Source organism: Triticum dicoccoides, chromosome 7B (genome assembly GCF_002162155.2).
Source record: "Triticum dicoccoides isolate Atlit2015 ecotype Zavitan chromosome 7B, WEW_v2.0, whole genome shotgun sequence".
Classification (NCBI taxonomy): Eukaryota; Viridiplantae; Streptophyta; class Magnoliopsida; order Poales; family Poaceae; genus Triticum; species Triticum dicoccoides.
Genome location: NC_041393.1, coordinates 199,988,590 through 200,013,809, shown reverse-complemented (window position 1 = coordinate 200,013,809; position 25,220 = coordinate 199,988,590).

The window sequence follows — 25,220 nt, the reverse complement described above, 5'->3', positions numbered from 1 at the left end:
TGGTAGACCCCCGGGACCCTCCCGGTGGTCCCGGTACGTTACCGATAGTACCCGAAACTTTTCCGGTGACCAAAACAGGACTTCCCATATATAAATCTTTACCTCCGGACCATTCCGGAACTCCTCGTGACGTACGGGATCTCATCCGGGACTCAAAACAACATTCGGCAACCACGTATATCTATTCCATATAACCCTAGCGTCATCGAACCTTAAGTGTGTAGACCCTACGGGTTCGGGAACCATGCAGACATGACCGAGACAACTCTCCGGCCAATAACCAACAGCGGGATCTGGATACCCATGTTGGCTCCCACATGTTCCACGATGATCTCATCAGATGAACCATGATGTCAAGGATTCAATCAATCCCGTATACAATTCCCTTTGTCTACTGGTATAGTACTTGCCCGAGATTTGATCGTCGGTATGTCGATACCTTGTTCAATCTCGTTACCCGCAAGTCTCTTTACTTATTCCATAACACATCATCCCACAATCAACTCCTTGATCACATTGTGCACATTATGATGATGTCCTACTGAGTGGGCCCAGAGATACATCTCTGTCACACGGAGTGACAAATCCCAGTCTCGATTCGTGCCAACGCAACAAACACTTTCGGAGATACCCGTAGTGCACCTTTATAGCCACCCAGTTACGTTGTGACGTTTGGTACACCCAAAGCATTCCTACGGTATCCAGGAGTTGCACAATCTCATGGTCTAAGGAAAAGATACTTGACATTTAGAAAAGCTTTAGCATACGAACTACACGATCTTGTGCTAGGCTTAGGATTGGGTCTTGTCCATCACATCATTCTCCTAATGATGTGATCCCGTTATCAATGACATCCAATGTCCATGGTCAGGAAACCATGACCATCTGTTGATCAACGAGCTAGTCAACTAGAGGCTCACTAGGGACATGTTGTGGTCTATGTATTCACACATGTATTGTGGTTTCCGGTCAATACAATTATAGCATGAATAATATAAAATTATCATGAACAAGGAAATACAATAATAACCACTTTATTATTGCCTCTAGGGCATAATTCCAATAGTCTCCCACTTGCACTAGAGTCAATAATCTAGTTCACATCACTATGTGATTGTAATGAATTCAACACCCATGGGGTTTGATCAAATCTCGCTTGTGAGAGAGGTTATTAGTCAGCGGATCTGAACCTTTCAGATCAGTGTGTGCTTTGCAAATCTCTATGTCATCTCCTAGATGCAGCTACCACGCTCTATTTGGAGCTATTCCAAATAATGGTTCTACTATACGAATCCGGTTTACTACTCAGAATAATCCAGATTAGTGTCAAAGTTTGCATCGGCGTAACCCTTTACGATGAACTCTTTTACTACCTCCATAATCGAGAAAATTCCTTAGTCCACTAGTTACTAAGGATAACTTTGACCGCTGTCCTGTGATCCATTCCTGGATCACCCTTGTACCCCTTGACTGACTCATGGCAAGGCACACTTCCGGTGTGGTACACAGCATAGCATACTATAGAGCCTATGTCTGAAGCATAGGGGACGACCTTCGTCCTTTCTCTCTCTTCTGCCGTGGTCATGTCTTGAGTCTTACTCAATACTCACACCATATAAGACAGCCAAGAACTCCTTCTTTGCTGATCTATTTTGAACTCCTTCAAAATCTTGACACGGTATGTATTCATTTGAAAGTACTATTAAGCGTTTTGATCTATCCTTATAGATCTTGATGCTCAATGTTCAAGTAGCTTAATCCAGGTTTTCCATTGAAAAACACTTTTCAAATAACCCTATATGCTTACCAGAAATTCTACATCATTTCCGATCAACAATATGTCAACAACATATACTCATCAGAAATGCTATAGTGCTCCCACTCACTTCTTTGGAAATACAAGTATCTCATAAACTTTGTATAAACCCAAAATCTTTGATCATCTCATCAAAGCGTATATTCCAACTCCGAGATGCTTACTCCAGTCCTTAGAAGGATTGCTGGAGCTTTGCACACTTGTTAGCATCTTTCAGGATTGACAAAACCTTCTGGTTGTATCACATACAACCTTTCCTCAAGAATATCGTCGAGCAAACAATGGTTTTTGACATCCTATCTGCAAGATTTCATAAATCATGCAGTAATTGCTAATATAATTCCAACAGACTTTTAGCATCTCTACGAGTGAGAAAGTCTCATCGTAGTCAACTCCTTGAACTTGTCAGAAAACATCTTAATGACAAGTCGAGCTTTCTTAATGGTGATACTTACCATCATTGTCCGTCTTCCTTTTAAAATCCATCTGTACCCAACAGCCTTACGACCATCAAGTAGTTCTTCCAAAGTCTATACTTTGTTTTCATACATGGATCCTCTCTCTCAGATTTTATGGCCTCGAGCCATTCTTCGGAATCCGGGCCCACCATTGCTTCTCCATAGCTCGTAGGTTCATTGTTGTCTAGCAACATGACCTCCAAGACAGGATTACCGTACCACTCCGAAGCAGTACGCGTCCTTGTCGACCTACGAGGTTCGGTAGTGACTTGATCCGAAGTTTCATGATCACTATCATCAGCTTCCACTTCAATTGGTGTAGGTGCCACAGGAACAACTTCCTGTGCCCTGCTACACACTAGTTGAAGTGATGGTTCAACAACCTCATCAAGTCTCCACCACCCTCCCACTCAATTCTTTCGAGAGAAACTATTCCTCGAGAAAGGACCCGATTCTAGAAACAATCCCTTTTGCTTCCGGATCTGAGACAGGAAGTATACCCAACTGTTTTTGGGTGTCCTATGAAGATGTATTTATCCGCTTTGGGTTCGAGCTTATCAGGATGAAACTTTTTCACATAAGCGTCGCAGCCCCAAACTTTCAAGAAACGACAGCTTAGGTTTCTCTAAACCATAGTTCATACGGTGTCATCTCAACGGAATTACGCGGTGCCCTATTTAAAGTGAATGCGGTTGTCTCTAATGCCTAACCCATGAACGATAGTGGTAATTCGATAAGAGACATCATGGTATGCCCCATATCCAATAGGGTGCATCTATGCTGTTCGGACACACCATCACACTATGGTGTTCCAGGCGGTGTTAGTTGTGAAATAATTTCCACAATGTCTTAATTGTGTACCAAACTCGCAACTCAGATATTCATCTCTATGATCATATCATAGACATTTTAGCATCTTGTCACGAAGATCTTCAACTTCACTCTGAAATTACTTGAGCCTTTCAATAATTCAGTCTTGTGTTTCATCAAGTAAATATACTTAGCATCTACTCAAATCATCAGTGAAGTAAGAGCATAATGATATCCACTGCGTGCCTCGGCACTCATTGGACGACACACATCAAAATGTATTACTTCCAATAAGTTGCTCTCTTGTTCCATCTTACTGAAAAACGAGGCTTTTCAGTCATCTTGCCCATGTGGTATGATCTGCATGTCTCAAGTGATTTAGAATCAAGTGAGTCCAAACGATCCATCCGCATGGAGTTTCTTCATGCGTACATACCAATAGACATGGTTCGCATGTCTCAAACTTTTCAAAAACGAGTGAGTCCAAAGATCCATCAACATGGAGCTTCTTCATGCGTTTTATACCAATATGACTTACATGGCAGTGCCACAAGTAGGTGGTACTATCATTACTATCTTATATCTTTTGGCATGAACATGTGTATCACTATGATCGAGATTCAATAAACCCATTTTAGGTGCAAGACCATTGAAGGTATTATTCAAATAAATAGAGTAACCATTATTCTCTTAAATGAATAACCGTTTTTCGATAGACATAATCTAATCATGTCTATGCTCAACACAAACACCAAATAACAATTATTTAGGTTTAACACCAATCTCGATGGTAGAGGGAGTATGCGATGCTTGATCACATAGCGCTTGGAAACAGTTCCAACACATATCGTCATCTCACCTTTAGCTAGTCTCCGTTTATTCCGTAGCCATTTATTTCGAGTTACTAACACTTATCAACCAAACCGGTATCTTAATACCCTGGTGCTACTAGGAGTACTAGTAAAGTACACATTTAATTCAATGTATATCCAATATACTTCTGTCAACCTTGCCAGCCTACTCATCTACCAAGTATCTAGGGAGTTCCGCTTCAGTGTCCGTTCCCTCATTACAGAAGCACTTAGTCTCGGGTTTGGGTTCAACCCTGGGTTTCTTCACTGAAGCAGCAACTGATTTGTCGTTTCATGAAGTACCCCTTCTTGCCCTTGCCCTTCTTGAAACTAGTGGTTTCACTAACCATCAACAATTGATGCTCCTTCTTGATTTCTACTTTCGCGGTGTCAAACATCCCGAATATTTCAAGGATCATCATATCTATCCCTGATATGTTATAGTTCATCACGAAGCTCTAGTAGCTTGGTGGCAATGACTTTGGAGAAACATCACTATCTCATCTAGAAGATTAACTCCCACTCGATTCAAGTGATTGTTGTACTCAGACAATCTGAGCACAAGCTCAACGATTGAGCTTTTCTCCCTTAGTTTGCAGGCTAAGAAACTCGTCGGAGGTCTTATACCTCTTGACGTGGGCACGAGCCTGAAATCCCAATTTCAGCCCTCGAAACATCTCATATGTTCCGCGACATTTCGAAATCGTCTTCGGTGCCTCAATTCTAAACCGTTTAACATTACTAAACTATCACGTAGTTGTCAAAACTTGTATGTCAGATGTTAGCAACATCCACAGACGACATTCGAGGTTCAGCACACCGAGCGGTGCATTAAGGACATAAGCCTTCTACGCAGCAATGAGGACAATCCTCAGTTTACGGACCCAGTCCGCATAATTGCTACTATCAACTTTCAACTAAATTTTCTCTAGGATACATATCTAAAACCGTAGAACTAAAGCGCGAGCTACGACATAATTTGCAAAAACCTTTTGACTATGTTCAGGATAATTAAGTTCATCTTATGAACTCCCACTCAGATAGACATCCCTCTAGTCATCTAAGTGATACATGATCCGAGTCAACTAGGCCGTGTCCGATCATCACGTGAGACGGACTAGTCATCATCGGTGAACATCTTCATGTTGATCGTATCCACTATACGACTCATGTTCGACCTTTCGGTCTCTTGTGTTCCGAGGCCATGTCTGTACATGCTAGGCTCGTCAAGTCAACCTAAGTGTTTCGCGTGTGTAAATCTGGCTTACACCTGTTGTATGTGAACGTTAGAATCTATCACACCCGATCACCACGTGGTGCTTCGAAACAACGAACTTTCGCAACGGTGCACAGTTAGGGGGAACATTTTCTTGAAGTTATTATGAGGGATCATCTTATTTACTACCGTCGTTCTAAGCAAATAAGATGCATAAACATGATAAACATCACATGCAATCAAAAAGTGACATGATATGGCCAATATCATTTTTCTCCTTCTGATCTCCATCTTCGGGGCTCCATGATCATCATCGTCACCGGCATGACACCATGATCTCCATCATCGTGTCTCCATGAAGTTGTCTCGCCAACTTATTACTTCTACTACTATGGCTAACGGTTTAGCAATGAAGTAAAGTAATTACATGGCATTATTCAGTGACACGCAGGTCATACAATAAATAAAGACAACTCCTATGGCTCCTGTCGGTTGTCATACTCATCGACATGCAAGTCGTGATTCCTATTACAAGAATATGATCAATCTCATACATCACATATCATTCATCACATTCTTTTGGCCATATCACATCACATAGCATACCCTGCAAAAACAAGTTAGACGTCCTCTAATTGTTGTTTGCATGTTTTACGTGGCTGCTATGGGTTTCTAGCAAGAACGTTTCTTACCTACGCAAAAAAGCCACAACGCGATATGCCAATTGCTATTTACCCTTCATAAGGACTAAGGGAGTCCCAGATTAGGGGGTATCCGGATAGCCGGACTATAACCTTTGGCCGGACTCCTGGACTATGAAGATACAAGATTGAAGACTTCGTCCCATGTCCGGATGGGACTTTCCTTGGCGTGGAAGGCAAGCTTGGCGATACGGATATGTAGATCTCCTCCCATTGTAACCGACTCTGTGTAACCCTAGCCCTCTCCTGTGTCTATATAAACCGGAGGGTTTTAGTCCGTAGGACGAACAACAATCATACCATCGGCTAGCTTCTAGGGTTTAGCCTCTCTGATCTCGTGGTAGATCTACTCTTGTACTGCCCATATCATCAATATTAATCAAGCAGGAGTAGGGTTTTACCTCCATCGAGAGGGCCCGAACCTGGGTAAAAACATCGTGTCCCTTGTCTCCTGTTACCATCCGCCTAGATGCACAGTTTGGGACCCACTACCCGAGATCCGCCGGTTTTGACACCGACATTGGTGCTTTCATTGAGAGTTCCGCTGTGCCGTCGCCATCAGGAAGGATGCCTTATCCCGTCTTTAAAGATGGCACTGTTGCTAAAGGAGCTTTGGCTATCGGCCAAACTCTCCGGCTAGGCGGTTTTCTTATGACCGCCTGTTCGGCCGCCGCGCCGATGATGACCTCTCGGGTCATCGAAAGCAATCTCCACATCAACTCGAAACTCGCCGAGCAGTCAGATCAGATGGAGCTCTCTTCTTTAAACGAGCTCTTGGATCGCATTGCCGCCCTGGGAGTCACTACAGACTACGATCAGATTGGGCTTAAACCCGATCCGAGAGAGATTAACTCTCCCTAGGTCACCCACCACATCGCAGTGGTGGAGGAACAATGCGGCAAGCCTTCATCTATCTTAAGGACTAGTTATGTCCAGATTCCCGATCCCTCCAAGCCGGATACCCACGGAGGGGAGGACGTCACTCAATCCCTGAACCTAAAGTCAGGCAGCGGGCTAGATTCATTGGACAACATCCAAGAACCCAAGCTTCCGAGTACGGAAACTCCTTGGCCCCTAAGTCTCAGATTGGGCGAGGTTCGGATTTTAATTCCACCCGCCCACCCAAATATAAGGGATCTATCCCAAATTCGGCAAGAGCCCGCAGAAACAGTACACCATTACTGGGCCAGATTCCTCCTGGTTATGAACAGGATAGAGGACTACCGCGAGGAGGATGCAATTTCATTCTTCTGCAATAATTGCACGGACAACGGAATCCTCAATGCCATAAGTCGCCGTGAAATTACACCCTTCGCCGACTTGGCATCCATAGTACAAAAGTACTGTGTGATGGAAAGCGCCTGGAAAACCGAAATAAAATTTTGAGACAATCCGGCCCTGAATACAACCCCAGTCCGAAATAAAAGGGTGCATTATCGCCAGGCACCTGGGTTAAACACCAAAAAGCAAAAACCCTCTATAGGGCATGGAACCGTACTGGAGGGATGGCTCAATGGACCCTGTAAAATTCATAGTACAGAGGGCGCCACACCAACCCATAGCCTTAGAGCATGTTGGATACTCCGGCAGGTGGCCAGAAGTGGCGAGGAGCTTCTAACTCCAGAATTCACAGAGCACCAGCCCAGGGATACCAGTACGGTATTAACAGTCTTCGAGACTTTCGCATCAAATAATATGCGGAAACGAACACTCCGCAGCCTCGCTAAAGTCTACCAAGTAGCAACAACAAACCCATGGAGTGACACGGCTATTACCATTAATGCCAGTGATGAACCTAAATTCCGAACAGCCCGAGCACCAGCCGCATTGGTCCTCAGTCCAATAGTGGACGGCTTTCGCCTTACCAAGGTACTCATGGACGGTGGCAGCGGATTGAACCTCATTTATGAGGTATCCCTTCGAAAAATGGAAATAGACTGGAGCCGCATTGAGCGAAGCAACACAACCTTTAGAGGAATAATCCCCAGTCAGGAAGCATGCTGTACAGGAAAAATCACACTGGATGTGGTGTTCGGCACGCCGGATAATTATAGGTCCGAGGAGGTCACGTTTCAAGTGGCCCCGTTCAGCAGCGGATACCACGCTCTATTAGGGCGAGAGGCATTCACAATTTTTCAAGCCATACCCCATTACGGGTACATGAAGCTCAAAATGCCCAGACCCAACGGAATCATAACTCTTGCTAGTGACCCGGACATAGCACTCCGCGCCGAAAATAAGACAGCCGCACTGGCCCTTGAGGCACTATCCGAAGCCCTAGCGGCCGAGGAACTGACTGCGCTGCACTCCACGGTGAACAAGGACGACGTGATACTCGATAAAAGATCCAAGTCCACCTCCTTTAAACCGGCGGACGAAATAGTCAAATTCCAAGTCCATCAAACGGACCCTACAAAAACGGCCTCCATCGGGGCGCAATTAAACCCTGATGTAGACGCCGCACTACGAGAATTCCTACGCGAAAATTGGGACATTTTTGCCTGGCACCCTTCAGACATGCCAGGAATCCCATGCAGGTTGGCCGAGCACAGCCTAAACATCCTAAAAGGATTCAAGCCTGTCAAGCAGGCTCTTCGGCGTTCCTCCGAACCTAAGAGACAAGCCATGGGGGAGGAGCTAGCTAAACTACTAGAGGCCGGATTCATCAGAGATATAAAACATCCGGACTGGCTAGCAAACCTGGTGATGGTACCAAAGAAGGACAAATCCTGGCGCCTATGCGTCGATTTCAAGGACCTCAACAAGGCTTGCCCAAAGGATCCCTTTCCCCTCCCCCGCATCGATCAAATTATCGACGCTACCGCAGGACATGATTCATTGTGTTTCCTCGGCGCATACTCCGGCTACCATCAAATTAAGATGGCAGAGACAGACCAAGCCGCAATGGCATCCATCACCCCACACGGCCCATTCTGCTTCAACACAATGCCCTTCGGGCTCAAAAACGCCGGCGCAACATATCAGCGCATGATTCAGACATGTCTAGCAAACCAGATCGGCAAAACAGTGGAAGCATACATAGATGACGTGGTCGTCAAAACCAAGCATGTCGAAACTCTAGTAGACGACTTGAGGCTCACATTCGATAACCTCCGAGCATATGACATCAAGCTTAACCCGGAAAAATGCGTTTTCAGCGTACCAGCCGGAAAGCTCTTGGGCTTCATTGTATCCGGTAGAGGAATTGAAGCAAACCCAGCCAAGATCCGAGCTCTGTCACAATTGGATATTCCAAAGGATCTCAAACAAATACAAAAATTGACTGGATGTGTGGCGGCTCTAAGCCGCTTTATCTCCCGCTTGGGAGAAAAGGCATTACCCCTTTATCGCCTCCTTCGGCACACCGAACACTTCGAGTGGACAGATGCCGCCACGGCCGGACTCGAAGAAATAAAAGCCACATTGGCAACAAACCCAGTCCTGGCCGCGCCTAAAATCGGCGAACCAATGCTATTATACATTGCGGCAACTTATCAAGTTGTAAGCGCAGTGCTCGTCGTCGAACGAGAAGACGGACACAAATTCCCCCTTCAAAAACCAGTTTACTACGTGTCCACTGTCCTCACTCCATGCAAGTCACGGTACCCGCACTATCAAAAGATAGCGTACGCGGTGTTTATGGCATCCCGGAAGCTGTGACACTACTTTCAAGAGTGTTCGATAACAGTAGCCTCCGAAGTACCTCTTAACGATATTATAAACAACCGCGACGCGATGGGCCGGATTTCCAAATGGGCTATTGAGATCCTCCCGTTTGACATAACCTATAAGCCATGGTGAGCTATTAAGTCGCAAGTTTTGGTTGACTTCGTCGCCGAATGGACTGAAGCCGAACTCCCTAAAGAGTACGGCACATATTCCAACTGGATCATGCACTTTGACGGCTCCAAAATGTTAGCTGGCCTGGGGGCTGGCGTCGTTCTGACGTCCCCAACTGGAGATACAGTCCAATACATACTCCAGATAATGTATACGGACTCCAACAACGCAGCCGACTACGAGGCCCTTCTACATGGTCTCCGGATGGCAGTCTCCATGGGCATCCAACGCCTAGAGGTGCGTGGGGATTCAAACCTCACGATATCCCAAATAAATGGAGACTTTGATGCCAAGGATACGAAAATGGCAGCTTATCGCAACGTCGTCCTAAAAATGTCAGCTCGGTTCGAGGGGCTCGAATTGCACCATATAGCCCGGGAAAACAATCAGGCGGCAGACGTCTTGGCACGCATCGGCGCAAAGCGCGATGCAGTCCCCCCCAACATTTTCTTGGAGAGTCTATTCAAGCCATCCGTATTATGGGAAGGGGAATCCGGAAATAACAGCCCGGACCCAACCGCATAGCCCGACCCCGAACATTCTGACACAACGGGAGGCTCTGCCAACGAAGTAACATCCTCAGCCCACGTAATAATGGCAATCATTGCCCCGTGGACAGAACCATTCCTAGCCTACCTAACCAGGCAGGAACTTCCCAAGGACCAAAACGAGGCATGCTGCATAGTGCGGCAATCTAAAGCCTATAAAGTCCACGAAGGAGAGCTTTATAAGAAAAGCACCACTGGAGTCCTTCAAAGGTGTATCTCCGAAGAGGAAGGGCGGAATCTTCTGGCTGAAATTCATGCCGGACTAGGCGGGCACCACACCGCAGCCCGGGCCCTTGTAAGCAAGGCCTTCCGTACAAGATTTTATTGGCCGACGGCCCGGGCAGATGCTCAGGACTTAGTCCAACGATGCGTCGGTTGCCAGCTCTTTGCTAACCAAAGCCATACGCCACCCACCGCCCTCCAAACTATACCCATCACCTGGCCCTTCGCGGTCTGGGGGCTTGACATGGTTGGACCCCTTAAAGGAGGAACCCACAAGCAAAAATACCTACTGGTCATGGTGGATAAATTCACCAAATGGATAGAGGCCAAGCCTGTTAAGACGGACGAATCAGGACCAGTGATAGACTTCATATCAGGGGTCGTACACCGTTATGGCATCCCCCATAGCATCATCACTGATAACGGCACGAACTTTACGGCCGACGAGGTCAAACTCTGGTGCAAAAACATGGGCATCAAGCTCGACTACGCTTCAGTCTATCACCCACAAACTAACGGTCAAGTCGAGCAAGCAAATGGTCTAATCATGAGCGGCATCAAACCCAGATTAGTGCGGTTCCTCAAGGAATCTAACACGCACTTGGTAGAGGAGCTCGACTCCGTACTCTGGGGGCTGCGGACCACGCCGAATCACACCACCGGATTCACACCATTCTTTATGGTATAAGGCGCAGAGGCAGTTCTGCCCTGTGACATAATTCATGACCCACCTCGCGTGCGCATGTATGAAGAAAGAGAAGCCGAGCTCGATCGGCAGGACAGTTTGGACGCCTTGGAGGAGGAGCGCGACGTGGCAAAAGCCCATTCCGCATTCTATCAACAGCAGGCTCGAAGATATCAAAGCAGAGAAGTACGGGCCAAAACTTACAATGTTGGCTAGTTAGTTCTACGCCTGCCGGACAAGAAAAAGGACAAACTCAAGCCCAAATAGGAAGGTCCCTTCATAATTGACCAAGTCCTGACTGGTGGAGCGTACCATCTTCGAGATGCATCAGATAACCGACTCGAGCCGAACCCATGGAACGCAGCCCGTCTACGAAGATTCTACGCCTAGCGTCGGACTCTGTGTTCGTCTCCTTCCTCTGTCTATTTTTTACACATTAGCTGTCTTATATTTCTCTCCTTCTCCCTTCCTTTCTCTTACAGCCTTTAAGGGCTCGTTCGCGCCTTGTTCACACACAATTGACGCGCTATCCGCGCTCATTATACCTGGGGGCTTCTTTAACAGAAGCTTGTTTATACGGGCCTCATGCCCAACACATGTGTCACACTTCCCATGTACCTTTTATTCACCATTATATGCATCGATATGACTTAAGTTTTGACCAAGCTGGGTTGCCTGGCTCCTGTGCTTACCCCTATGTTCCCGATTGTTCGGCTAGGCGGTAAAGGGAGCACCTCTGCAATTGTTAGTGCTGGGTTAGCCGGATGTGTACCTCATACTAGGTGAAGCCGAAAGCTAGCGTTCTTAAGGGAATATTCGGTCGGTGAACTAAAAGATGATTTCTCACTCGTTTATTTATCCGCCCCCAGATGCCTTTCTGCTTTTTTCGCAGTCCGTACATGCACTTTAGGGCATGCCTCCCAGGGAAAGGAACCCCTAACGGAACTATTCTCCATGTAAGATGTTTCTTACTAACCATGTAATATAACATAACTAGTTGGGCACTTGTCTGTTCAAGCACTAATGACCCCTACGCCTGGTCTCCACGCATGCCCCAGTTCTTACATAACCGAGAGGGTATTCGGACACACTCCGGACTATCGGGTCCCGAGGTTGAAGCGAAAAGGTCCGCCATGACAAACGATCTACAATTCCGCTAGAAGGCATTTTACATGTCATCTTCAATTACATAGTCAATTTGACTGGGTATATTCCTCTTCAGTACCATCCAACAGGCGGTCTAGTTTACAGTCCTGTTGGAAATATTTGGCGGGCAACTCTACGTGACTGTACACTAAACTCACAGGGATCTCCTTCCCATCGGGCCCCACAGGTCCGATCTCGGCCATGTGGTTTGGGTCAGCCTTCGTGTACCGCGTCTTCACCATGGCCCAGGCCTCCCTGGCGCCTTGACGGCAGGCCGATATCTTCCATAATTGGAAGCGGCACTGCGCTCCCTTCAGCTTCTCTGCAAGCTCTCCAAGGCCTTCGGGCATGGAGACGGATGGCCACAAGGCCTGGGCGACGCCTTGCATTACCTGCCGAACTCGTTCGTGCAGTTGTGAGAGCTCGGGAAGAAGGTCACCCGCAGAACCGGGCATTTCCTCTGCAGGCCGACCTATCAGCATACCTACAAACATAACTCTGTCAATCGACTTCCTCGCCGAACTCTTTTTCGAAGTTCGTTCAAGCACTTACTAAAAATGCCGCGTCGAAGCCGCCGATTCTCCTTCATGGAGTCCGACAGCTGAGCACGAACATCCTTTAGTTCCTCGCCCAGCTGGGTGTTGGCATCTTGGAGTTTATTCTTCTCTTGCCTCACCCTCGTAAGCATGCTCTCGCCGGCCTTTAACCGGCGCAAGAGTTGTTGCTTGTCCGGATCCACTCCGGCGCCATCTGCAATGTTATTGTCAGATTCCCACGCATGCCGCACTTCATAACATACTTATCTTTTGAAGCATATATTACCAGAGGGGGTCTCCTCAGCGTCCCCCGCCGCGGCTAGTGCGGCCTCAAGTTGGGCTTTGTATTCTTCCAGCTCCTGGGACAGTTGGGTATTCTTTTTTGTAAGATCCTGCATAACAAATGATCCTTAAATCAGTTATTCTAACTGTTTCAAGTCTCGGGGGCTACTGACATATATAACCATCAAATTTTCTCACCCGTATGTCTTTTACATACTGCTCTGTGGCTTTGGCTAAACCATTTTGAGCGGCATGGAGGTACGCATCTCCCGTATTGAAGGCATCCAATGCCTCTTGGGAAAAACAAGCATCACGAAGAACTGTCCGGCGACGCGTGTGGTTCATGGCACTCTCCACCTCGGAATTGGTGGCAGAAAGCCCGTCCGCATCCTCTGTCGGAGGAGCGTCCGGTGCGCGCCCCGTGTTCGCCTCCGCTTCCGGACCCGGCCTTGAAGCCTGGCCGGTGGAGGCGCGATTGGCAACCTCTCCGGATATAGTCCGGCGAGTGCTCTTCTTCCACAAGAGAGCATGAGCGTTAGTATGCCTTGAGGGAATAAACCCCGGGAATTAAATTGCACGCCGTACCGTTGCGCCCGCGTCTCAATCCGGACCGCACTTCTTTTTATCCTGCTAGGCCTTGATGCCCCTTATTGGATAGCCACCGCGGGCTCGGCCCTCCGCCTCAAGGACTTCCCCTGCAAAAACATCACTAGTATACGGTGATCAAAAATAAGCATGGGTGGATCATCTTGAAAGTACTGGGACTTCGGTCTCGGTTACCTTTGAGGCCGAAAGTAGTCCGGGATAATCGGCCGTAATGGCCACTAAGGTGTTGTCCTTGCTCAATTGATGAAACACCCCATCGATCAGCTCCATAGATAAGTCCGGGTCCTCTTGGGAGTCCAGGTCGAAGGACCGTTCCGGGTCCTCGGGTTGTGGAGGAGGGCTGTTTATCTCCTTTACAGCCTGGCGTAGCTCCTGCGTTGAAATTGCTAGACTGAATACTTAACTATGGGAATATGAAACGTATGGGCGAGTTAAGGTGTCCGCTTACCCAGCTTGGAGGATTGTACATAGAAAATCTGCCCGGTGGGTTGACGCGGAGGAATTCCTCCTCTTCTCCCTTGTACAAAGCGGACAAGATCTCTATTACAGCGGCAGCCGATTCCGGCCCCTTACGGCCGCACCGTGTGGCGTCGTCCTCCCCGTTGAAATCCCACATGGGGTGGCCTCTATACTGAAGCGGTTGCACCCCTCGCATAATGCATGTGGCCATGACCTCGATCATGGTCAGTCCGGAATGAGCTAATAACCTTATCCGGCTCATCAGGTAAAGGATGTCCTTGTCATTTTCCTTCTGAGGGCTCCGTGGATGCCAGCTTAGGCGCTTCTTCAAAGGAGCATTATTGAACTCAGGGAGGCCGATCCGAACAGGGTCCAGCAGGGGGACATCTTCTATATAAAACCATTCTGAAGGTCAGTCTTCGGACGCATTCTTTGGGGTTCCGGATAGATATCCGGTCCCGGCGATGCGCCATAGTTCGGCTCCGCCCACTTGATATATCGACCCCTCCTGAGAGCGGGGCACAAGGCAGAACAGCTTCTTCCACAGCGCGAAATGAGCCTCGATGCACAAAAACAGCTCGGAAAGAGCTACGAAGCCCGCAATATGCAATATGGAGGCAGGTGTGAGGTTGTGCAACTGGAGGCCGTAGAACTCCAGGAGCCCCCAGAGAAACAGATGAATTGGAAATCCGAGCCCTCTTATCAAATAAGGGACAAGGCATACCCGCTCTCCTTTGGAGGGATTGGGGACGCTCTCCGCTTGTTCTCCACCATTATAGGTGGCAAGCCCGGCTCGAACCGGGACCATGTAGGCTGGGGGGAGAAACCCCTTGGTTTGGAGCGCCACTAGCTCGCTGTGTGGGACGGAGCATCTCTCCCAATCTCCAGGCTGAGGGCTGGGGGGCGAGAGGAGGAGCTGCGTCGACTGGCCATGATGGAATGGATCTCTGTCGAATGCGCTCTGATGAATGCTCGCGGAGGGAAGATGGTGTGATTTGGATCTAAATCCCCGTCTCTTTTATGGGCGGCTCATTTGTGCGGCTAGGGGGGTAAATGAAAAATGACCTAGCTTTTCGCATTCGTTTGACACATGGAAGATGGCCATTATTGGGCGCAGAAGCCAAGGAGCGCGACATTCACCAGAAGCCGGACACTATTCAATAGGTATATGGAATTTGGAGAAGAACCCTCCTTGCAATGTCAAAGACAAATCTGCGCGCCGGACTCATCGTCATTGAAACCTGGTTCGGGGGCTACTAAGGGAGTCCCGGATTAGGGGGTGTCAGGATAGCCGGACTATAACCTTTGGCCGCACTCCTGGACTATGAAGATACAAGATTGAAGACTTCGTCCCGTGTCCGGATGGGACTTTCCTTGGCGTGGAAGGAAAGCTTGGCGATATGGATATGTAGATCTCCTCCCATTGTAACCGACTCTGTGTAACCCTAGCCCTCTCCAGTGTCTATATAAACCGGAGGGTTTTAGTCCATAGGACGAACAACAATCATACCATAGGCTAGCTTCTAGGGTTTAGCCTCTCTGATCTCGTGGTAGATCTACTCTTGTACTACCCATATCATCAATATTAATCAAGCAGGAGTAGGGTTTTACCTCCATCGAGAGGGCCCGAACCTGGGTAAAAACATCGTGTCCCTTGTCTCCTGTTACCATCCGCCTAGACGCACAGTTCGGGACCCCCTACCCGAGATCCTCCGGTTTTGACACCGACAAGGACCCTTTTCATCGAATCTGATCCGACTAAAGTGGGAGAGACTGGCACCCGCTAGCCACCTTATGCAACAAGTGCATGTCAGTCGGTGGAACCTGTCTCACGTAAGTGTACGTGTAAGGTCGGTCCGGGCCGCTTCATCCCACAATACCGTCGAAACAATATAGGACTAGTAACGGTAAGCATATTGAACAAAATCAATGCCCACAACAACTTGTGTTCTACTCGTGCATAGAATCTACGCAATAGACCTAGCTCATGATGCCACTATTGGGGAACGTAGCAGAAATTCAAAATTTTCCTACGAGTCACCAAGATCTATCTATGGAGAGACTAGCAACGAGAGAGAGGAGTGCATCTACATACCCTTGTAGATCGCTAAGCGGAAGCATTCAAGAGAACGGGGTTGAGGGAGTCGTACTCGTCATGATCCAAATCACCGAAGATCCTAGTGCCGAACGGACGGCACCTCCGCGTTCAACACACGTGCAGCCCGATGACGTGTCCCGTGCCTTGATCCAGCAAGGGGAGAGGGAGAGGTTGGGGAAGACTCCGTCCAGCAATAGCACGACGGCGTGGTGGTGGTGGAGGAGTGTGGCACTCCAGCAGGGCTTCGCCAAGCACCGCAAGAGACGAGGAGGGAGAGAGGTAGGGCTGCGCCACGGAGAGCATAACTCATATGTTGGGCAGCCCCTAGACCTCAACTATATATAGGGGAGAGGGAGGGGGCTGCGCCCCCTCTAGGGTTCCCACCCCAAGGGGTGCGGCAGCCCCTAGATCCCATCTAGGGTGGCGGCCAAAGGGGGAGAGGGGGAGACTTGCCCCCCAAGCAAGGTGGAGGCGCCCCCTCCCCTATGGTTTTCAACCCTAGGCACCTTGGGCCCTGGTGGGGGGGACACACCAGCCCACCTGGGGCTAGCCCCTCCCACACTTGGCCCACGCAGCCTTCTGGGGCCGGTGGCCCCACCTGGTGGACCCCCGGGACCCTCCCGGTGGTCCCGGTACGTTACCGATAGTACCCGAAACTTTTTCGGTGACCAAAACAGGACTTCCCATATATAAATCTTTACCTCCGGACCATTCCGGAACTCCTCGTGACGTACGGGATCTCATCCGGGACTCTGAACAACATTCATTAACCACGTATATCTATTCCATATAACCCTAGCGTCATCGAACCTTAAGTGTGTAGACCCTACGGGTTCGGGAACCATGCAGACATGACCGAGACAACTCTCCGGCCAATAACCAACAACGGGATCTGGATACCCATGTTGGCTCCCACATGTTCCACGATGATCTCATCGGATGAACCACGATGTCAAGGATTCAATCAATCCCGTATACAATTCCCTTTGTCTACCGGTATAGTACTTGCCCGAGATTCGATCGTCGGTATGCCGATACCTTGTTCAATCTCGTTACCGGCAAGTCTCTTTACTCATTCCGTAACACATCATCCCACGATCAACTCCTTGATCACATTGTGCACATTATGATGATGTCCTACCGAGTGGGCCCAGAGATACCTCTTCGTCACACGGAGTGACAAATCCCAGTCTCGATTCGTGCCAACCCAACAGACACTTTCGGAGATACCCGTAGTGCACCTTTATAGCCACCCAGTTACGTTGTGATGTTTGGTACACCCAAAGCATTCCTACGGTATCCGGGAGTTGCACAATCTCATGGTCTAAGGAAAATATACTTAACATTTAGAAAAGCTTTAGCATACGAACTACACGATCTTGTGCTAGGCTTAGGATTGGGTCTTGTCCATCACATCATTCTCCTAATGATGTGATCCCGTTATCAATGACATCCAATGTCCATGGTCAGGAAACCATGACCACCTGTTGATCAACGAGCTAGTCAACTAGAGGCTCACTAGGGACATGTTGTGGTCTATGTATTCACACATGTATTGTGGTTTCCGGTCAATACAATTATAGCATGAACAATAGACAATTATCATGAACAAGGAAATACAATAATAACCATTTTATTATTGCCTCTAGGGCATATTTCCAACAGCTGGGCGTCAACTTGTGTATATAAAGGGACGACCCAGCGGCGGTTCAGGGCAAGAAAGAAGAGATCGAAAGCTAGGTCAAGCGTATTCACTCCTTGGTAATCGAGACATAAGCAATACCACCTCAAACTGGATTAGGCATTTACCTTCACCGCAAGGGGCCAAACCAGTATAAACTCTTGTGTCCTTTGTCCCGTTTAATCCCTTTAAGCTAACATAGTTGTGATGGCCTCACGACTAAGTCCTCACACTAGGACATCTGTCGTGACTATTCCACGACAGTTGGCGCCCACTGTGGGGCCAGCGCACGGTGGTTTTGAGTTCTTAAAGGGCAGCTTCGAAGGGATCAAGGGATACGCTATGGGCCGGATGACCAAGAGTCGTCGTGGCAAGCTCTGCATCAATGATGCAGGCTGGGGGCCCGAGGCCGGCTCAATTGAGTATGGGTATCGGGTCCCCTTTGGCGGAATTCACGTCTTCATCGGCAAGATCGGCGAGCCGGGCCCTGAGCCGGACATCTGCACCGACATCATCAAGATGGCTCAGCGTGCAAGACCCGCTCGAGCTCAGCCCGCCATGAAACGTGCCTTCATGGGATTCATCCATGGGGCGGAATTTGATGAAGGATCTATGTCTGGCGGTGAGACGGCCATCTATTCTGACGGTGAGTCGTCCACGGGTGAGACTACTTCATTATATCAACTGCAAGATGGCAGGCTTGGGGGCTGGTCCGATGGCGATAGTATTCTGGACCCCTATGAGTTGCCGAACAACGTCGCAATCTTCATGTTCTGTATACAGCCTGGGTAGAATTCTTCGACTGCAGCAATAATGATCTCCGGGTCAGCAGCAGCGATGGCAGCTGGGGCAGGAGGCCCTGTGCACCCACCGGCTCATGTTTTGATGGATTTGCTGGATAAGTTGACAGCCTTGTTAACAGCAGAGGTTAGCCCGGCGAATCAAGCTCAGCATAATGCGGAAATTGCAAAACTGCGTGATGAGGTAGTGCTAGCCAAGGAAGACCTAGCGGCGGAGGGCGCTAGGGTGATGGCGGAGCGGGCTGTTTTGGATGCTCAGGCACAATAGATTCAGGCTAGTTCCTTCCGGCTCTCCTTGGATCAGAACGCTTCAAATGAAATCATGAGAAGGGGGCACCGGAGTCGTCTGCCGCCGGTTTACGAGGCAAGGAACCTCTTTTGCACGCCTGGAGCAAGGACCAGTAACCAACCAGAGATAAACCGGGTTGGAGCGCCTGGGGCTGGAGCGCCGGCTCAACCACACACGATGGATCCACCTCGTCTGAATAATACTCCGCCTCAGCATGTGCCAACACCATCGGGTCATTATTCCAACCCTTTGGATAATATGATCGCTGCAGCGACACGATTTGCGGCTCTCCCAGTGGAAGGCGATTCTCCAGCGGCAGTTGAAACACGGAGGGCTAGGGAGCTTCTTCAAGCAGCATTGGTACAACAGGAGGCGTATTCTTACAGTCGAGAGAGGATTCATTCGACCCCTCGCCGAAGCCGGAGTTATAGCAGACACATGGACTCACCGGTCGTTTCAAGCAATGACCAGCGCCGTAACCAGACGCGTGGGCATGACTCGACGCGTGAGGGGGCTCATGATTTGGCCGATCAGGACAGGGCACATCGAGAAGCTGAGCAGGCGGCTCAGCGGGCGGCTCATCAACATCTTCCGGTTTATCCAATGACTTCAGTGGAGGCAGGAGTGACATCTAGAACCACAGGTATACCATGTTTGGTGTCGGCCTTGCGTAACGAGTGTCTGCCCAAGGATTTCAAAGGACCTCGTAATGTGCCTAACTACACAGCCGACTTACCCCCTGAGGCGTGGATCGAGAGTTATGAGATGGCCATGGAACTGTTAGAGGTCAGCGATGCTGCATGTGCCAAATACTTCACCATGATGCTGGATGGGACGACCCGTACTTGGTTAAAAGGGATGGCTGCCAATTTCATCGGGTCATGGGATGAGCTAAAAGCCCGGTTTATCCAGAACTTTAAACATACGTTCAAACAGCCCATGTCAATTGTGGATTTGGATGCTTGGGCCCAAGAAGAGGGCGAGTCAACGACCCATTGGGTGCATCGGGTCAAGGCTATCCTATACTCATCGGATAATATCAATGCCAGCTCAGCAGTTCTAATGTTAGAGAAGAATTGCCATTTTTTGCCTCTCAAGTAGAAAATAGGGCGGCTCAAGTGCGATTGCAATGATATGGGGCAGCTGATGGTGGCTCTAGTTAAATATGCCGACTCTCATAGTACCAAGGACCCCGAGTCTGATGATGAAAAGCCAGGAAAGGGAAAGAAGAGTGGCAACACCAAGGGTCCGCAGCATAACCCGGCGAGTTAGGGGGGCAACGGTAAGTGCAAGGCTGATAGTAATTCAGATTTTATGGCCAATACCAATACGCAGAATAATGGACAGCATCGTAACAGGAATCCACCTCCTCGGATAGGTGGGTCATGTATCAATCTTGAGCAGTTGCTGAATCAACCCTGCCCAAAGCATGGCACGAAGGAAAGGCCGTCCACTCACCTTTGGAAAGATTGTCAAATTATGAGGGAGTTCAAAAATTCTGATTTATTCAATCATGGGCCGAGCAGCGGCTCAGGTTTTGGTGGTGGCGGTTGTCGGTGTCAAAACTGGCGGATCTCGGGTAGGGGGTCCCGATCTGTGCGTCTTAGGCTGATGGTAACAGGAAGCAAGGGACACAATGTTTACCCAGGTTCGGGCCCTCTCGATGGAGGTAAAACCCTACTTCCTGCTTGATTAATATTGAAGATATGAGTAGTACAAGAGTAGATCTACCACGAGATCGTAGAGGCTAAACCCTAAGAGCTTGCCTATGATGGTATGATTGTAATTGTGATCGGCCTTCTAAGGACCATCCTCTCCGGTTTATATAGACACCGGAGAGGGCTAGGGTTTACACGGAGTCGGTTACAAGGAAGGAAATATAATATTCGGATCGCCAAGCTTGTCTTCCACGCAAAGGAGAGTCCCATCCGGACACGGGCCGGAGCCTTGAGTCTTGTATCTTCACGCTTCAATAGTCCGGACAACGTATATAGTCCGGCTGTCCGGACACCCCCTAATCCAGGACTCCCTCAGTAGCCCCTGAACCAGGCTTCAATGACGATGAGTCCGGCGCGCAGTCTTGTCTTCGGCATTGCAAGGAGGGTTCCTCCTTCCGAATACTCCAAGGTTGTTGTCGAACACGTAGACCGTGTCTGGATCTGCAAGATGATCTTCACACAGCATGGTAGGGATCATAGCATAAATCCGCTCTGCCGGCAATCTTCGTACGTCGTGCCTTGCATCGTGGCCTAGTCCAACACGAATCGGCGTTTCCTGCTCCACCTCGACTCGTGTTGCGAGGCGGTTTTATTGGCACGTCCTGCCAAAGCAGAGATCGTGTTCCTCTTATTACGGGATCTTTCATCAATATGGGCGTGTGTGACCCTACGGTGACCGTTGGTATGACTCCGTGTATTTTAGATAAGTCTCAAGTGGTCATGCTGAGGACTCTTGATATTCATCCCTTTTATAAAGGGGTCAAGGTCTACGCCTCTTTTCCACCTCCCCTGCTCCTTCTCGCACCTCGAGTTCTAACACCCAAGGCCCAAGCTCCAACACCCCAGATCCTCCAACATGTCTGGATCCGACGCAAAAGGCCGGTGGGTGGCCTCCTTGATTCAAGAGGAGGACATTACGAAGCTTAGGGAGGTCGGATACCTGACTGCCGATATCCAGCACAGGCTTCCTGCTCCGGGGCAAGTCATCCCTACGCCGGAGCCCAATGAGAGTGTTGTGTTCATTCCTCACTTCCTCCGAGGCCTGGGCCTCACCCTCGACCCCTTTGTGAGGGGGCTCATGTTCTACTACGGGTTGGATTTTCATGATTTGGCTCCAGACGCCATCCTCCATATCTTTGTCGTTCATTATTGTGTGTGAGGCTTTTCTCCACGTCTCCCCACACTTCGGCTTATGGCTCAAGACCTTCAATGTGAAGCCGAAGATGATCAAGGGGTGACACGCGGAGTGTGGATGTGCTATAATAAGTAGGAACGCTGATGCCCCATGGCCAGAGGGTTCTTTCCCGGAAGTGTCCGATGTATGGCAATGGAGGTGGTTTTATGCCACAACTCCCAGAGGCACAAAGTGGGTAGCTGCCCCCGCGTTCCGCTCGGGCCCTCCGTCACAGTTGGCATCTTGGACCGATGTATGACGGAATTATGGGCCTGCTGGTGATGTACCAGAACTGCAGAATCGCATCCGGGAGCTCATTGAGAGGGACATAAGTCTTGTTAGCATAATGCAAGTGATGCTAGTCCGACAGATGTTGTCGTGCAAACGTCGGCCTCTCCGGATGTGGGAGTTCAATCCGGAGGGTCCGCGAACTATTAAGCACTTCTTCGGCCTAAAGCTCGAAGGGATGTGTAAATTATTCTTCGGACCACAAGTAAAGTGTCCGAACACTACCGAGGATGCGGGCCTAAGCTGCAATCGCCTAGATGCCCAAGTAAGTAACCTTAAAGCTGGACACTTCATTTATATTTATCATAACTATTATTCTGAAAATCCCTCCGTGGCCAGGAATGGCTCAACAAGGCGGAGAGAATCATGTGTCCGGCGCCACTTCCTGAAGGCTCGCCCGGTCCAACCATTGCAAAGATGCTTGGCCGGGCGCTCAGCAAAATCCCCTCAGGGAAAGGCGAAGGAAAGGGAAGTGAAGCCAAACTTCACGCACTATGCATCTAGACCGGGGGAATCGCTACCTCTCCCATGGAGGATAGCCGGGAAGGGGAGGCCTCCTCCCCATGCAGGAAGAAGAGGGCAACCTCCGAAGACTTGGAGGCGGAAACGCCCAAGCAAGGGAAGAAGGTATCACTAGGGGGCTCTGCCGTGACGGGCACCCTCACCTCGTCGTGCCCACCAACGGGCCAGCCCTCCACCGAGTCGTAAGTTATTCATTAATTCGAAGGTATGGTGTTACTCCGAGATCCATAACCGGGACTTCATCTTTTGCAGTCCGGCGAGCAGCTCTTCTCAACAAAGTTCGTCTTCGGGGGATCTTCGTCCGAAGATGATGGAGAGTGAGACCCCACCCACCTCTCTGCCTCATGAAGCGGGCGACACGGAGGTGTCGTCACAGAGGAGTTCGGATCTGCCGAAGCCGGACATTAACACGTCGGTCACCCTGAGCCCGGAGCGTTCGGCCCCCACGGGGGGCGATGAGAAGGGTCTGGCACAGTTCGATGTCCGGTTGGACGTACTGACAGGCCTTCTGGAGCGAGCCGCGCTCTCGGAGGAGCACCGCTTTTTAATGAGCATGGTGCTCACGAAGATTTCATCCGCTACCAGCGGTTTGAATGAGGCATTTACAAGTCTGCTCAAAGGCTTTGAGGTATGTAGTGAAAAATGCAATATTTTTTGGTTATGAAGCACGCGCTAGGTGTGCTCCCTATGAATAGTAGCCCCTGAGACTCTGGTTGCCCGCCATAGGCGGCAAACAGGGGATCATATAGTAATGGCTGCGATGTACATGTGTGCAGGTATATAAGGATCCGGCAGCCGACCAGTCTGTTAAAGTTGCCGAACTAAGGAGGCAGATCGGATCGATTGATGTCAATATCACGCTGGTGAACAAACGGCTGGAGGAGTCATAGGGTATGTGGTCTGCTTCCCTTATTATGTTGTATAGGAAATCACGAGAGTGGCATAATGTTAATGCCATGTGTTTGCACTGCAGATGGTGCTGCTGCCGTGGAGGCCCTGAGGGCGGAACTTGCTCAGGCCAAGGAACAAGCTCGGGCTAGCAATGCGGCTGCCCTAAAGGCGGCCGAAGAATCGAGGGCCGAATAGGCTGCTCATCGCTGAAGCGAGGAAAAAATAGCCGAAATGGCTGAGGAGTTGAAAAATGCCGCCGACCGGTATGTACTCCTTGAGAAGGCGAATAAGGCTAGTTCGGCCGAGCTGGACAAGGCACTTAATGCCGCCAAGGAGATGCGGACCGAAGTCCGGGGTATGCGGGAGGAGCTCCAACAGGCCGACAAAATCGTGGCTGGGGGCTCCTACTTACTACGGACGAGGTTTTTGGATCCGAAGTATGCTCCCCTGGCTGGGCGCTGGAGTCCTGCAGATGCATATGCGGACTTGGCGAGTAGTACAGCTGACACTGCTAAGTTCTTCGAGGGTCAAGGTGATAAAGAAGTGGAGAAGCTTTTCTGGTCGCAGTTCCATGCTCCCACTCGCCCGCTGCCGCTAAAGGAGAAGGTGGTTGCTATGGCGGAGCTCCACAGGCTGTCCGGGCATGCAACGTGGTCTGTAATAGACCATCTTTGGCCGAAGGGGCCTAAGCCAGACAGCTACTTTGGTTATTGCAGCAATTCCTTGGGGACGTGTCTCAGATTGACGCCATGAGGAGGTCGGCGTGCATAGAGGGTGCGCGGATGGCTCTTGCCCGCGTTAAAGCCTATTGGACGGATATGGAGGCCACCATTATAGCGACCCAGGATCCGGCGGGCGGCCAATATCTGGCCGAGCACTACTTGGCGCAGGTCACAGAAGGTGCCCGCCTAATAGAGGCGCAGTGCTCGAAGAATGTCCTCTTCGAGTGATCAGTCGAATCATTGTAGAAAACAATGTTCATTTTGATTATGAGGCTATATTTATACTTTTTGCCTGAAAATATGATTGTGTCCCCTGTACGGCCGTTTTATATGTATAAGTAGTCCGAAAGATAGCAGTCATTGGCTTCAGCCCCCAGGCATACAATGCGGGGGTGTTCACGAAAAATATGCTTAATCACACTTGATCCAACGTCTTGGTCCATTAAGGAGGTGATCGCACGTCGAACTAGGCAATCGGACTATATGGCTGTAACACTTTCACTTAGCCATGGGAGTCTAATGGTGGGGCTACTATGTAGCCCCTGGTACATTCGCGTGCATCCGAATACGGGCGCGTATGTACGTGGCCGGAAAAGGCCCTTCGTTAATGCGGAGGAATCCTTAAAGATTCCGGTGAGTCTTCGAGTGGTTGAACAGTCTCTCGTTGTATCATGACAGTCAGTTTTCAACTTTCTCTACTGAGGCGCTCATCCAGAATAGCCAGGGCACAATCGCAGTAGTTCTCCTTTGGCCTGCCTTAGCCGATAATAACGGAACATAAGGCGGCAAACCCAGGAGCCGGGCAAACCCAACATTTGACCAAAGACATGATTCAGAGCTGATGCATATAAGGCCAAACTC